Genomic DNA, 17,646 nt, shown 5'->3' on the forward strand with positions numbered 1-17,646 from the left:
TCTAGCCAAGTCCAATGTCCCTGAAACTTTCAAAAATGTGGTGTTTGTCATTGAGTTCTTGTCGGACAAAGCAAGTAAGTCATCTTCTCCAATTTTACATACGTTTTCCACTAACTTGCTGATTTTGATGATTCAGGCACCCACACTAGAATTTACACCATTGCCGGATCACTTCAAGTATCACCTTCCATTCGAAGATCACTTCCATGGAACCTAGGGGAATGTGACGGGAGGTATCGTCCGGCTGGAAGACGTTAAAGCAAGCGCTTTAAGGGAGGCAACCCATTTATTCTGCTTGATTGTCGATTTTATTACTTGTTTAATTATTTTTGGTTGTGACTTTCTATTTTGAAACATTAACAAATATGCAAAGGTTTTTAACATTAAACTTCGTGGAAATGAACAGCAAACTGGGAAGTAAAGAAACATAGCATAATACAAGAGAAAGCCTTCACAAAGGCTGCTTGGGAAAGGTCGCAGTAGTCGGCGGAGTTGCAGTAGTCGGCGGAGTCTCAGCAGTCGGTGGGGCCACGGAAGGAGGAGGTATCAGAGGTTGATCAGTTAGAGCTTCACTACGTGGTGCCGCCCCAGAAGATGAAGGCAGATGCGGTTGGAACAAACCCACAAACCTCCGGTGATCAAGTAAAATCTGACCATCAGTTTCCTGCAGCTGGTCAATTTTCCTCTTCATGTTTGTGGCATAATTGTGTGCAAGCTTGTGCAATTGTTTATTTTCATGCTTGAGTCCTCTAATCTCCTCTTTGAGACTCTGTATTTCAGCCGCCAACGATTCAACATGACGGGTTCGAGCAAATAGGCGTTGGGCCATGTTGGACACAGAACCCGCACACTGCACGCTAAGAGCCAGAGACTCCTTAACCGCCAATTCATCAGACCGTCTAGCGAGCAGTCTGTTATCTCTGGGGGTGACAAGGTTCCGGGCCACCACCGCAGCGGTCATGTCATTTTTCATCACCGAATCCCCAACGGTAAGAGGACCAGTAGGGGATATGAGGGACGGGCGCCATATGTTGTCTGGAGAAGGAGGGGCTGCTCCTTCACTAAGGTTCAAGTCAAAACGACGGTCGGAAGGGCCAGACATTTTTCAGAGGTGTTAAAGAAAGAGGAGATCGGACAAGTCAAGATCGTAGAAGTGCAAAACGGGAGTTTTTACAGGCAGAAATTCAAGAGTGCTTTGAACGTCCTGCATACCTCTATAAAAATCAGCACGCGATGGGATTTCAGAGATCGAAGAGGTGAGCTCAGAAATCGAAGAAGCCATTCGGAGATCGAATAGGCGCCAGCTTTCTCAAAAGTTGGGCTTGCTCACCAACCACCAATTCCAGATACCGAAGAGTGTCAACTGTCTCAGCCTCGTCAGCACCCATCACACGCAACTCAGCTTTGCGAAAATCACAGGCAGTCTGTCGAAGCACCGATTCCAACCATCTGTCTCTCTCAGCCTCGTCAGCACTTGTCACATGCAATCTCTGCCCTCAACGAAGCTCAGAACTCGAAGCGTAAATTCCGGATATTAAAGAGACATCTGCTTTATCGAGACGTGTCAGCATCTGTCAATTTGCACATCTGCGTTGCATAAATCACGCGCAATCTGTCGAAATTTTTTGGAGAAGCGGAATGAACATGGAAACTACTGTTAAATTATCCCAGGCTTGCCGACACGAGTAATGGAACAATGCCTTCCCAGCCATTAAGAAAATTCTATAAATGTTGAACTTCAAAGTGAAGCAGTCTCACCCAACTTTCAGCCTCACTTAACCCTTCATCCTCTCTGAAATGGCTTTCCAACAAACCCTCTCAAGTCACTCTGTATTTTTCATCCCCTGGGATACCCCTGCAAACAACCCATCCAGAGCACAAGTATTTCATATCATAAAGGTTGAGAGCACGAGTATCTCATATCATGCTTTCTCCCTGTCCTTTCTCCAGCCAGCACCTGCTCTCTAGTACTCATCATCTTATGCTTCCGCTTCGTCTCTCACGTATAAGGGAAGTGAAGATGATACCTCGAAGCATGTGGAGACAACGTGCTGATTCATCCTCAACTAGGGACAAGGAGAAAGAAAGCAAGAGGTGGGCACTTGGAAAGATTGAAGAAAGAAACAGACCAACACCTCTCCCTCGTGCCTGCCCGTCGTGCAGAAGAAACAAGCAGAGAAGAATGCAGCTTGCATAATCAACCCAGCATAAGGAGTCTGAGTTGAAGAACTAGAGAAGCTGCCACATTTGCTTGGAGAACAAATAAGGAATTGAGCCTGCACAATCAACTCGAGAGCAGAAGGAGTCTGAGTTGAAGAACTCAAGAAGCTTCAACAACATCGCCAAAGAGCAAAGCTTCGCCGTACAATTCCAATCCATTTCAAGATCAAAGCTATGGAAAGTCAACAAGATCAACTATCTCCAAAACCAGATTTGCGTTCTTAAACTCTACTCTGTCTGGTTTTTACTTTGCCATATTTGTCATGTTTATTTGTCGTTTATTATTTGCTTGTTTTTGGTGTGAGTATATGCTTGAAACATTGAGGACAATGTTTGATTTAAGTGTGGGGGGGGGTAACCATTGTTTTGCATGAAATTCGTAGAAATTTATCACCCATTACTTCTAGTGTTGTTCCTTGTTGTTTTAAGTATTTTTTAAGCTGTTTTGGAGTGTTTCAGTGTGTTTTGACATAAAAATCCGAAAATTCATAAAAATTTGAAAAATTGTTTTTGAAAATCCAAAAAAGAGTTGTTTTTGTGCACTTATTTGTGTCTTAGGGTACCTTCCAACACAATGATGAGGATTCGGTTCGTAATTGCATGACTGTTAAAGAGAGTTATAAACATGGATGAAAGTTTGATTTACTCCTTATTTATGCGTGGTTGTGGTTATAACTTATGAAATCACATGTAATCATAAAAAAAAAAATTAGTTTTTGTAACATGCTTGAAGGAAAGAACTCAAACTAACGCTACAACCTTGTGAGACTTGAGCTTAAACGTTTATTTGGAGAGTTAAAATCTGTGCATTCTTGTTTTCTAAAGTCGTTGCATGATCTCATAATTTTTTTGCTTGGTTATTACTTAGAAGGCGTTTCATCATTTAGTTCCAAATGCTAGAACTCATGCCTATTTCATTCAAAGCATGCTATTGATTTGCATAAAACATATTCAAGATGAAGTTGTGTAGTTACCACCACCAAAGCCAAACTGCCATGTATCCCATATCGTTATATGTTTAAGTTAACCCCATTGAGCCTTGATAGCCTACATTCTTTGTTAAACCACATTATCCTTACCTAGCCTAGTTTAGGACCATCCATACCCTTGTTCTTGAAGCATAGTAAAACATGATTCAAATTGAATTTCTTTTGATTAATGTATGGCAGAAAACAAGTGTGGGGGAAGTGTGAGTTATTATGCTTGTTGAAAAGAAAAGAAGAGTTGAAAAAAAAAAAAAAAAAAGAGTTGAAAAATATGCGAAAAAGAGTTTTAAAGTGCTGCTTGTTGAAGAAAGGGTCCAAAACATAGAATTCGGCCCTAATTATTGCTTGAATTTTCCCTTCGTGTCTAAAAGCTGATTTCTGCAATCTAAGTGAATTCTAAGTTTCAATTTCATTACTTTACTTGCTATTGCTTTAAGAACGATTGTTATCCTTATCCTTCATTTGTTAGCCATCACCCCAAGCCCCGTTACAACCCTTAACTTCATCTTGAGTGTCATGCGTTTCAATATGTGGAGTTTGAATTTGGTATGAGCATATGGTGTCACTGGTTCTCGCATCTAAGTAGTAGCATTCCATTCATGAGATCATATCTAAACTTGCTTATTAACTCCAGAAATTGCTTTCTTTGTGATACATATATGTGAGGGTTCGTTTTCATATCTACATCAATCTTCTCACATATAACTAGTATAGGGTGTGTAGTTAGAAAATCTGAGTGAAAATTGAGTGCATACTTTGAAAGGAATTGAGTAAATTCTCTAAGGCATGTTACTACATCAAAAACATTGTTTTAATCGATTAATTGTGAACAAGTAAGTAGTGACTATGATTAAGTACATGTTTAAGTGTGAAGATGATTCAAATCTGTGGGGATAATGATTTTTAACATGTCATATGCATTGGAATCCCTGAGGCAAATGTTGGAAGGTTTAGGTTGTATTTTATTTGTTTTGTTTCGTTTTATTTCTTTGTTTGCTCGAGGACTAGCAAAAGCTAAGTGTGGGAGAATTTGATAGGAGCATATTTATGCGACTTAGTTGGCTTGTTCTTGTGCATTTATGTCGTGTTTCCTTAGTTATTTTAATGTTTAAAGTCATTTTCGTGTGTTTTCAGATTTTATGGACAAAGTAGGCAAGAAGATGCATTTTGGAGCATTTTGGAGCAAAATGGAGCTTGGAATGCATGTCAAATGCATGGGCCAAAGTGGATGGACGAATTTGAGAACTAAAGAGGCCAAGAATATGAAGAATTATGGTCCAAAAGATGAAGAAAACAGCCCAAAAATCTGTCACCCTAACTTGCATTCCTTGCCATGCAAACCACATAGAATTCCCTTTGGATTCTATGACATGCTTGATCACTCTTGTTCCCTACATAATTTCTAATTTCATGCTTCAATTCATTTAATTATTACACTCAATTGCTTGATACCTCTTGTTCCATTCACTCATTAGATTTTAGACAACATTTACATCCATTACATGCACCAATTGATGCTCCATCATTCACATTTGGAATCCAATGCCATGTGCAACACATGTTGTTGCACCTTTGACCCATTTGTTGACACATTTCACCTCCCTTTCCATCTCTATGCAATGTACACAATCATTCATGCTCCCTAGCTACAACACCACTCCATTTTACCCTTCACACTTTGCATCATTACTTCATTTTCACCCTTGGACCATTGCACACCACACACACAAATTGTCATGCATTTCATCCTTAACCTAACCTGATTTTCTAAGGTTTTTGGGGCCTATAAATACATGTTTACACCCCTTGGCCAAAGGACAATCCCCCATATTCATCATTTTATCACAAAAATTCGTCCATACACACCCTAGGAAGCAAAACACCCCAAAAACACCATTCTAGTGCCTAGAAAACATAACAGCCACTCCACCTTCTTCCACCCTCTTTGCCTAGTTCTCCATCACCCTCCAACCATCAAACACTCCTCCACACTCACCCTAAACGCTTCCATACCATTCCCCATCCATTCTATATCATAAAACTACCCAAAATCTGTCCATAACCCAATCTGCCGCAAGCAAGGGAAGGGAGGAATCTTGGATGCACTTGCTACCAAGTTGGAGCATTTTAGGTGTTTTCTTTCCTTTGATTTTAATGTCTAATTTTATGTATCTTTGCTTTGTGAGTATGAGGAACTAAACCCCTCTTAGTTAGGGGGTGATTCGAAACTATGTTCATACTTGCAATATGATTTGATTACATCCAGTTGTGATTCATAAGTTGTGAATTCAATTTACTTATCCGTTCATATAAAAACTAATTTGTGTATTTTGGTTAAGAGTGCACGCTTAATTTTCATGCATGAATTTGACGCTAGAATATAAGGGAGTTTCACCTAATCGTTATAAACTTATATTCACAAGTAGTGAAGGTTGCTAGTCACAATCACGTTAAGTAAACTCTTGGCATAAGTTTCATGCAAATCATAGTAACGAGTGCCTCGTCAATGCTTATGTTTTTCATAGAACTTAATGATTCTTGCTTGTATCTCTATTATGCAATTCATGTAGGGAACTTGTAGGGAATGTTTTGGGTTGTCGTATGCAATCATCCAATCCAATAACTTGTGGAAAAACTGAGGGTTAATTAGTGCAATTCACGGTTAATTTGGGGCGTTGAGTATTCATAACTTATCGAAAAGCAACTGGAAATCGTTTTGTATGCAAGTGTGACATATGTGGGGAAGAACCTCCTAGCTAATCTTCCATCCATAAGTTTCATTCAAATTCACTTACAATCTGTTTTGTTTTACAAAGTTTGTTTTGTTTTCAAATTCATTAAAACCAAAATCCCCCTTTTACTTTATTGTTTCAAAGTGTTTAATTTCTGTTTTGGTTGTGTGTTAGAGTGTTTTGATTCACCCAAATTTGTCTAAGAATTTGTTTACTTTGTTCTTGTCTTAATTTAATTATTTTCGTCAAAAATCAACCCCATCTTATTTCTTTGAGTCATATTAATTAGAACTTGTCTTAGATTATGTTTTTAAGTGTTTTAGTTCATTAGAAAACCAAAATTTGTCCAAGTTTGTGTGAGAGTCCCAAAATTGCCCAGATTGTGTTTTTAAGGTAGTTTTGAGTGTTTAGGGGCTGTTTTGAGTCTTTTGGTTTGTTTTAGTGTTTTAAAGTATAGTTTTGCATTCTTTGAGTCTAGTTAGTGTTTTAAACTTTGTTTTCACGTTTTCAAGTCAGTTTCCAAGTGATTTAGCAATCCCTTCTAATCCCCGGCCTAGAACGATCCCTACTTACATACTTTACTACAATTGATAAAAAGAGGGTTTAATTTGTGTGCTTATATATTTCGCATCACTCATAAGGGTTTCTTCTTGTAGAAAAGAGGTGAAACCTATTCTCTCTTTTTAAACAAGGAGGCCGGCCACTTAGAGGAGATTTATCTAGCAATCTTTTCTTCTCTAAGTCATCCATTTCATCTTCACACCTCACCCTTGGTGTGGAGACTTAGAGACACCAAACCTTTGGTGTTTTGGAGATCCTTTCCTCACATCCTCAAGGACCAAAGGAGCACAAAAGGAGAAGGAAATCACAAGCAAGATCCAAGGAGCTTGGAGGTGACTTGAAGGCCCTCCACTTGGGTGAATCCCTTGTGTAAACAAGGATGACCTTCAAGGGTAAAGAATCTTTAAATTCTTCATTCTCTTTAATGTTGTTAAAGAGTCTTTTGGTTCACCATTCACTATGCTTTGAAAGTCATGGGTTTTATGAATTGTTTTTTAATGCATGCCTACTTTAATGTGTTAATAGTTTGCATATGTATTCAAATGTTCTTACTTGTTCTTAGCTAGGACAAAATTTTTCCTTCACCTTCAACCTTGGCCATGGAGTTGATGAACGAGATAAATTAGGGTTTGATGAGATTTTATTAGCTTCTCTGGCGACACATTCTCTTGATGTCGTCGAAGACCACAACCGCCCTCCACTATATTTTTGCTGTTCTTCTCCACCCTCCGGCAATCCATTTTCCAATTTCCGGCAGCCAATTGTGGCTGGATTTTTCGCCAGTTGATAATATCTTTCTACACCCATATTTTCTTTAGGGCATAATTGGAATATAAAATTTAACAAAAATTTAATGGGTGTAGAAATAAGTTTATTGGGTCCAAATAAAATTTTCCTATGTTAAAATGGCAAAATTATTAGCGGCTGGTTTTTCTGAAAATATGATTAATCATCGAATCACTTGCTCATCAAGTCCCTTTGAGCCTCTAGTACCATCTTTGTTTTATCATTGTATCGGATGAGAATATGTGTTTAAGGACACCCCGACTACATCATTTATAGAGCACTTTTTACAAAGTAGGGGACTCTATTGTATTTTGTTCCAATCCAAATCCCTGCTGATCTCGTTCGGTACGAGAGTTGTCAACATTATCAAAGTTTCTCACCTACTGGAGGTGCCAACGTTTTTCACTTGGTTTGATGTGTTTATATGCATGTCAATGTCATACTTGTTAAAATAACAAATTGAGGTTCGGAGTGTGTCCCACTTTGAATAAATATTAGATGACACATCATTTGTTGAACAAGGATGGAGACGAAAATGTGGCGATGTTCTAAATCTATCATGCATTACAACATTTTTTAGTGTTCTTACATGACATTGCATGACTAACTTAAGACCCTTGAACACGACTAGAACTGAACAATTAATACAAGATCAGAAGATCAATAACCAATCGAGTATACAAACCATGGATCCATTTCAGCGTACAATACCTACTTTACGAGCCCATGACAAGAACAAGAACAAGAACTAACTCAACTCGTCAACTTTGTCCCAGAAAATCAAAATGTCATCTTCATCTGAAAAACCCATAAATCACAAACTCAAAGAGATTACACATAAAATAATGCAAACTGAACAACTAATAATCACAAAATCAAGTACAATAAAAGATCAAAGAGCCACGACCCTACCAATTCACTAAATCTTTCCACTGTTCCCTGTACGCATAACCAAGCTACTGCTGGAATTTATTGAGGTTAACAACATGAAGGCCAAAAGAATACCTGGCAAAGCACAAGGTTTGAGTTTTTTAAAGCGTCATCGTGAGCCCAAACGCAAATGACAACCACCTTCATGCTACTAACACTTTAGACACCTGAAATTTCAAACACCATACACTCTACAATCTTAATACAAATACACAACACAACCATTTTACTGAGTATGGCAGTTCCAGCCCCCATCAATGAGTTTTACCATGTGAGCATTATACTCTACAACGTTTAACAATTCATTGTGAATATCACTATATCTTTGTTAAATACTGCTCCTCGCCAGAATGAATAATCTGCAAAAAGTTGCAAACCAATATGTTACATGGGAAAAAGCAGCGAAGGCCGTAGCCTTGGCAACATATCTAGATGTTATATTATCTGGGTTTCTAACCACTATGAATAGAAGGTGACATGATGATGATGAAGTGCTGCATTATTAAGCTATAGCCCTTGAACCATTCATTAGGAGGAAAGACACCACTAAGCTAATATGCAATTTTAGCAAGAGGAGCTGCGTTACTAAAAGCTAACATGCAATTTGAGTAAGCTGAACTCAATGATGGAGATCAACCACAAATAATGAGAATATTCACTCATACAACGAAATGCATCCATTGGGCTTACAGTTTCCAAACAAACACCTGTAATCAAAGATATCGAAATCTGAATTCACTATTTTTCATAGGCTCACTAAAATTGACATAGAGCAAAACGGTAATACATCAACATGTCATGTCAGAAAATCCTTGGCCACAGCATTCACCTAAAACAATAATCTTTGAATCAATACCATACCAACAACCAAAACAAGCTAATTTAACACAGAATAGCAATAAACTTGTAATTTTTGTACTTGGAGTAGTATCACACAAATCATTTTTCAGCAACTTAAACGAAGAAAATTAAACAACATTTTGAAATTGTTGAAAAAAAGGAGATTTGAAATAAATACTAGGGGTGGGCAAAACGGGTCTGAACCCGTTGGTAGGGGCGGGTAATGGCCACTCTGGTCGGGCGGGTCCGAGGCGGGTTTAAATTTGGTAGAGATGGAACGGGGTGGGGAGGGGAGGGGCAGATTCATAAATATATAATCACGGGCTCTTGAACATGCCCGTTGCTAATTTAAACTGACACCTCACTCTAGCACCTGACTCTCTTCTCATCCTCCTCCACAACACAACATCACCTCACTCCGACACTTGACTCTCCTCTCATCCTCCTCCACGGCTCCACCCAATCACGAGTTGCGACTTGTGACAACCACCACCCCATCCTCACTGTCGAGAACCATGGTCCAAACTCCATTTGTCCACCATTATCCTTCAAATCCTTAGGTAATTTATGAATTAGGGTTTAGTTTCCTCAATATTGTGGCTGATCAATTTGGGTTTTAGGGATTTTGGATTTGGTCAATCTGTTAAATTAGGGTTTTTGCTCAATCTATTAAATTAGGGATTTTGGCTTGGTATCTTGGTTTGCACAATCTGTCAAATCTCCCAATTTGGTCTCAATTACCAGTGTTCCTTTGCCTACCACATTGACTATTTATCCGGTTCCCATCTTCACTTTGGAAGTTAAATTCCTCTACACATTGACAAGTAATCTCTCATCACTTGTCATGTGGTTACCACGACAACTATCAATATACCAAGAGTGGTTCACTTTCACATTTGTCACAACATTGCAAACATAGAACAATGATCTTGTCTCTTCAAACTGATTGGCATAATTCACCTTTTGTGTGCCTTTGTTTCCATTGCAAGAGCACATGACCAAATTTACCACATCCAGTGCATTTAGGTTTTCCTTCAAACTAACATTGTGATAAGCCACACATGACCAAATTTACCACATCTAGTGCATTTGGCTTTCCTTCAAATAAACACTTCCTATAGAGTACCTAATCACGGTGTTTGCAAGTTGTTTCATTCACATCTTGAATAGGATTTTGCTTGGGAGAAAAGTTAGGCCTATTATCCCACTTCTTTCCTTTTGATTTCCAATTCTTCTGAAAATTTTGATTTCTAGAGAATCCACCAGCCTTAAGGTGCTTAGCTTTTACATTTAAGCTTGCAAAAGCATTTTTCAGTTGAATTTTCAGCATGTTTGTTTTGTTCAAAACGTTTCAAGGAGGCTAAACTTCCTGGACCTTAAGTGCTTCAAGGAGGCTAAACCTCCTCTGAACTCTTGCTGCAGAATATCCCATGCTCCTTTAAAGGTCTCTTCATTCATGATTCTAGGGAAGATTTGGTCTAAAATATCTCCTTGGATCAATCCAAGAGCTCATGCATCCTTCATAAGAGTTTCAGTCCATGGCAGCTTCTCTGCACCAGAGGAATCACCCTTCATTGTTTCTTTAGTGACCTCTTCATTCACTTTCTTTGAATCTGAGACATCAATTCTCTACAAGATCCTAGAGTCCATGAGAATTTAGTATGGTTTCCATATGAATTCTCTAGAATTCATAGTTGTCACCATTGAAAATTGGAGTACGAAGCTCAGCCATATTAGACTTTGAAATCGAGAAATCAAACAAACTTAAAACTTGGATGACCTCAAATACAACTTAAAATGATTCAAGTTTTCTTCCACAGGTTCACGCCCTAGTTTAGATGATGAATCTAGGCTCTGAGGCCATGTTAGCATTTAGTAGTGTTTTTGAGCGTCGAAAATGGATTTGAACGATTTTAGATTTTTGGGAAAATAGTTGCCGAGAATTTCAAAAGAGGTCGCACTTGGTGCGATGGCAAGTGCCTTCGCCCATGAGCGGTAGGTCTCGGGTTCGAGACTTGGGAGCAACCTCTCCATAAATGGGGGTAAGGTTAGCCGACATTCACCTCTCCCAGACCCTGCGTAAAGCGGGAGCCTTGTGCACTGGGTACGACCTTTTTAGTTGCCGAGAATTTCAAAGAATGTTGAAAATGGTGATGTGTGCATTACATTCATCAATCACACAAGAAGTGGGATATTACCGTTAGAAGAGAGAGGAAGGGATATTCTTCTCTCTCTTACATCAATACAGATCGTAGCCATTTATTTTGACAGCCTATGAGATGCTTACACTTGTTATAATTCATCACTTAGAACAAAGACTAGCTAGAGAAGCCACTTGGACTATGATCCAACGACTCTTGGAAATCAGCTGGAGGGTTATGCACCAACACCTTGAACCATTGTTGACCAGTTTTCAGATGATAAACCTCACCGCCGCATCTAACATTCCAGCATCAAACCCACTGCCGCACTTACCATCTGTTACCACACCCTTGTTGATTTACACTAACTAGGACGCAATTGATGTTCATGGTGCTCGCTGCACTTATACGAAAGGAAGAAAAAAAAAGGAAAGTGCTTGTTTTGTGCAAATTGAAGAAGGAAATGAAGGGAAAAGAAAAGAAGGAATTTGTTGTTTTATTGGCGCCTACGTATTACTGTTATTGGGCTTGTGTTTGGAGTTTGTTATTGCCTAATCACTCTAGTGCTTGGAGTGGTGACCGCTCGAGTGATGTTGTCCGAGTTGTCATTTACATGGTGATAAGTTGGATCATTTGTTTGTTTGTTGCAATTGGGATACAAGGATCTCATTCGTTTAGTGACGGTTCCCTTTTATTATCTTCTAAGTCTGCTGCCTGTCAAAATTTGTTGGTTAATTAGTTTGCTCGCTTGTCTTGTCCACTTAACGATAAGGGTTTTGTGAAATCTTCTAAGATGTTAATGGGTAAAAGGATTGGAGTTGGTTGAATGTATTTACCGAAATAACCTAATCCCTTTTTTGTAAGGCCCACATAGAAATATGCTACTGAAGTGAGTAAAGCTAAAGCAACCGTAGTATTTACATCATTTGTGGGTGCGACTAACTTCCCATGAGGTAACTGTATGATTTTCCAATAAAGGGAACCCATGGACCATATATATTCTTCTCCAATCTGAGTTTTGCTCACGTCCCAAATGAATTCAAGGACATATTCAAAGAAATTCTGACCGTCAGTAGGAATGGTTTGTTGATTACGAATGGCTATAATGGTTGACCCTAATAAAATAGCAATTACGACCCAAGAAGTAATAAGTACTTGGGCATGGACTTGGAAACTTCATATTTGCCAATAGAAATGTTGGCCTACCTCCACACCGGATATATCGTACAACCATTTTAGTGTTTTGATCGAATATAAGAGAACATTCATATTACCCTCTAAAAGAAATAGAACTTTTAAAGGAATTATTTTGATTCAACCATCATTTTTTGACTTGCATACTTGAATTGTATATTTTGAATATCAACTAATCACATAATATCCCCACAATTATTTTTATCTCTTTTGTACTATTCAAGAATAGTAACCGATGCAATAAATCTATTCTACGGAGTTCCTCCAAAAATTTACGTATCTTATTATTAATCAAGAATTTCGTATATAGCTAGAACGACCCTTACAAATTGCAAATACTAATTTGTTAAGAATTAATTGGATTGAAGCTATAGCGTCATCATTCACTGGAATCGAATCCGGGTCACAATTTGTATCGATTAAACAAATCATTGAAATTCCCAAAGTGATGCATTCTCGAAAAGCCGTATATTCTTCTTGCTGATCAACGATTATTACAATATCGGGTAACCCCATCATATATTTAATTCCGCCGAGATATGTTTGCAAGTGAAATACTTATCTCTTCAACACAACCACATCCCTATTCGGAAGAAGGTTAAGTCTCCCTGTCTTTTGTTCTGTTCTCAAGTCCCTAAACTTATGAAGTCTCGTTTCTGTAGTATACCAATTCGTTAACATGCCACCGAGCCATTTTTTATTAACATTTTTTTTAGAGCTTTTATTGCAGCCTGTGCTACTGAATCAGCTGCTTTATTTTTGTTACCAACAATAAAGAATTGTTTTCCCCTACTTGCTACATCAAAAACTAAATCACAAGCTTCTGATAAAAACCGAGCAGTTCTAGTAGGATTTACAATATGAATGTCTTTACGCTTTGCAGAGATATAAGGTGCCATTCTAGAATTCCATTTCCTAGTACCATGACCAAAATGAACTTCTGCTTCCATCATCTTTTCCAAATTGATGTTCCAATATCTTCTCATCATTTCTCCCCACACTTCTTTTCTTCTCTTTTTTTTTTTCTTAAAAAAAACACACTTGTTCCCATGGAACCTTCTCTTCTAACGGAAATTGTTCCCGTAGGAAGCCTAAAGAATCCTAATCTTCTTGACTCAATTCATAATATTTAAAATTTTGGAGATGACAACTTAAATCACGCGACGATAATCACCTTACCCTGCATAAGGAAAACCTCCTTGAAACCTTGTATAAAAATCCAAATCCAATGTGTACACCAAAAACAGAAATCCAAGTCCAATGTAATAGCAAAATAGCTATACTTCTGTCGCACCATTGTGATTGGAGAGATTGAGATGCAATATAATAAATACTCACCTTCTCTTTTGAAGATAATGATTGTACGTAGATGCTTCAAAACTTTCATCTGCAACTATTTAATTATAAAGAAAATAAATAGGTTATAAGAGAAAACAAACACAACACAATCAATATAATACATAAATTAATTGTTGAAGCTTAAGACACCAAAACTCACTTCTGACTTTTTAATATTAGAGATAAAATCCCGACAGTGACCGAAAGAGAGGGCGAGAGAGATGGATCGGAAAGGGAGGAGACGAAATTAAGGAAGAAATATTATTAGGTTAGTTTCTCATGGGAAGAGAAAGGGAATTGCACAGAGAGAGGATACGAAAAGGGAGAACGGGATTAGCGAACAACTGTGGGTTTATGATTCCAAATCCTGTTGACCTGCAGCTTGCAAGGCTTTGGTAATTATGTTGGGGCTTAAAAAGATTTCTCTACTTTGGAGACGTTTATCTCACAAAGAAGAATGTAATGTAGCAGAATTGATAGGCAAGAGAAAGAAAGAACACTCAAAGTTTTTACACAAAATTTTTATTCACTCACAAACTAGTACAAGAGGAAACACTCAAACACTTTTACACTTCTTCACTCTTTTCTCACTTCTTGCTCTCTTAGTTGTTTTTCATCTCAACACACACACACATACCTATATTTATAGGCATACTTTGCCGACTTACTACTGCCCATCGCCTTTGGGCTTTGCATTTCAACCACACAAGTTTACAATCAGCTAGACCTTTCTAGCATGCACACCAACATTGGCTTGCATAATGTCCTCACAATTTTTCTAGAACTTTCATGATCATGTACACACTCCCACCGACTTACATAGCTGGAATTTTCCAGCTACTATTACCGACATAGATTGCTAGAATTTTCTAGCATTTGTACATTGGCTTTGGGTTGGATCACTTGTCTTGGGCTGAAGACAAGATTACCTTTTAACAAATTATTCCCAGAACTTGTTTCCTTTCATGGTTATTTCTATGAATGTTGTTATGGAAACCTAGTTTTATATGCAGAAGTTTGTGCAAGCTTTTCTATGCAAATACTTATTTGATACAAAAGCTGAAAGGCATGTTTTGTATGATATGAATTGATCAAGTGGAGTCAATTTATCCGTTATATATTAGTCAGGACAAGTGTTATGCAGATACCTGCCTTGATCTATTATTTGTACAAGTTGTTGGTCGAAGGCAAAAGACTGATATATATGCTGTTACAGATACCTTTTCTACTGCATATATATGTATATGTATGGATGTATGTGTACTGTTAAGGAAGCATTTTGGTAATCAATGTTTATACTCTTAATATGCTTACTCTCTCTCTCTCTCTCACTCTCTCTCTCTCTCTCTCTCTCTCTCTCTCTCTCTCTCTATATATATATATATATATATATATGAAACGAAGCATATGTCTAGAGAACTTAGTATTGATTACTCAGGTTGCATATGTGTATAGTATTGACAAAGCTTTTATATAACTATTAAGTGTTTTGAGTATGTCATTTCTATATTAAACCAAAATGACATTTGAATTAGTAGTGTGGAATTAGCAAGCTTAAGTATGTTGATTAGGATTAAAGTTCATGTCATGCATTTAGTGATTTGCTTATACTTGTGAAATACGAATTGACCACGATGGTGGTGTGTTAATAACTTAGAGCAATGTTTTGGAATCTAGGTAGGAGAAATACGGCAAACCTTTACAGAAATTGATTTTAGGGTAAATCGCCAAAATGGTCCCTGAGATTTGCATAACTCATCACTTTGGTCCCTGAGATTCCAAATTGATAAAAGTGGTCCTTGAGATTGTCCACCATAAATCATTTTGGTCATTCTGTTAAAAACTTCGTTAAGTGTCCTGGAGCTCTTGGCCGAAAGTTTAGGCAATGTTCAAAGCTTCGTAACTCAATCGTTTCTTGATCAAATTCAACCCATAATATATCAAAATGAAGATAGGAAAGTTTAAAATAATATTATCCCTATTTCAAAGCCCAATGGTTGCCAGAGATTGCCAGAAAATAGCCTCAAAGTTGACTGGTCCGAGTGAAAACTTGAAAACTCGCCGGAAACTGGGTAAAATTTAAACGTTCATAACTTCTTCAATACTCAACGAAATCAAGTGATTCAACAAAGAAAATCATACTCCTTGACGAGAAGAAGAGAATGGTACCTTTTTCAATGGCTAAATATCCGTGGTTTGGCCGGAAAATGGCTCGAAAGTGGCTGTCTTGATCTCGAGTTAGCCATTTTCAAGCCATTTTCCGGCCCAAGGATGGTGAGTTAGCCATCAAAAAAGTTACCATTATCTTCGTCTCATTGAGAAGTATGATTTTAGTTTTGAATCACTTGATTTCATTGAGTATTGAAGAAGTTATGAATGTTTGAAGTTTACCCAGTTTCTGGCAAGTTTTCAAGTTTTCACTTGGACGAGTCAACTTTGAGGCTATTTTTCAGCAATCTTCGGCAACCGTTGGGCTTAAAATAGGTATAATCTTATTCTACACTTTCCTATCTTCATTTTGATATATTATGGGTCAAATTTGGTTAAGAAACAATTGAGTTACGAAGCTTTAAAAATTGCTCAAACTTCCGGCCATGAGCTCCGGGACACTTAACAGAGTTTTTAACGGAATGACCAAAATGATGGATGATGGACAATCTCAGGGACCACTTTTATTGATTTGGAATCTCAGGGACCAAAGTGATGAGTTATGCAAATCTCAGGGACCATTTTGGCGATTTACCCTTGATTTTATTAAATTTCAGGAAGTATTGTATTACTGTTAATATTGAATGACTGATTGGAATTGGATGATAATTGGTTATGCGTATCATTGCCTCATTTGAATGTTTATAGAATTGTGATTGTGAATTGTTGTTGGAATGTTGCTCATTGGTGATATATGTGAAATATGAAATGAAATTAATTGTGCATCATTCATGATGTATTATGTGGTTGGAGGTTCGGTGTTGAGAAAGGAATTGGAAATGAAGGTAATTGGAAAGGATCTTTTCTATTGTTGAGCCAAACTCTTAGTAAGTACCAAGTCTTAGGCGAGCCCATAATGCATAGATTCTTTAAAGGTAATTCGAGGCTGGCGACAAAGAGTTTAAGAAAGATGACTAACAAAAAGGAAATTGGGATCATTGAGTCAATGGGGGTTAATTTGTATAATAGAACATTTGAACCACCATTGTAGAGGTAAAATGCACGGTATGGGATGTGCAACTTGCATGTTTTATTATATTAAATAAGGAAAAATAATGAAAAAGACTTGAAAACTTTGAGTTTTAATGAAAAACCATACACTAACTTTATTTTATGATAAGGACAAAAAAAAAATTCGTGATTAGTGACGTCTGTAAAGAAGCAGCTGTCATTCGCTGCTTCCTCGGCTGGACCAAGAAAAATCAATTGGTTGTGATTTTTGTGTCTATTTCAGTTGTCGCCATGACTAATATTGACTTCTGTTTTATTCTTCTTCTCAATATCCTTTGTGTAGCGTCCCTTACCCACACACTCAAAACTCCATCAGACCCATATTTGATCTAAGATGCTAGAAGACATTACTAGCAACAGATTACAACAAAACCAAGCTAATTTTACCTCCTCTTTTCAAAGGTTGTAGCTCGATTCCATTAGAACAACTCTAACCGAGAACCCCTGCTTGGATTATCCTACTTCCCATTATAGAATTTAACATGCAATGGTACCATAGGGATCCCCAGCTTGCACAGGTCTTGTATTTGGTGGTTTTGGGGTCTCAATTAAATTGGAATTTGTGGTGATGGTGCTTGGAGTTCTTTTTGGCTATGGTGGTTTAGAAAGAAGGCAGAGAGTTCGAAAAGAGAGAGAGAGTTCTGGAGCGTTCACGGGGGAAAAGGAAAAAAAGAAAGAAAAGGGGAAGAAAAGAGAATG

At 37.7% G+C, this 17,646-nt stretch overlaps 1 long non-coding RNA gene across 1 annotated transcript; it reads right to left on the bottom strand.

Annotated features, from left to right (window-relative positions):
- Window positions 1–13,109: 13,109 nt before the first annotated feature.
- On the bottom strand, window positions 13,110–14,341 carry LOC108171277 (uncharacterized). Its single transcript, XR_001787731.3, has 2 exons — window positions 13,729–14,341; window positions 13,110–13,570 (listed from the first exon to the last, which is right to left on the bottom strand). It is a non-coding gene; the product is annotated as an uncharacterized lncRNA (long non-coding RNA).
- Between the last annotated feature and the right edge of the window lie 3,305 nt (window positions 14,342–17,646).

This window comes from Malus domestica, chromosome 16, assembly GCF_042453785.1.
Source record: "Malus domestica chromosome 16, GDT2T_hap1".
NCBI classification, from domain to species: domain Eukaryota; kingdom Viridiplantae; phylum Streptophyta; class Magnoliopsida; order Rosales; family Rosaceae; genus Malus; species Malus domestica.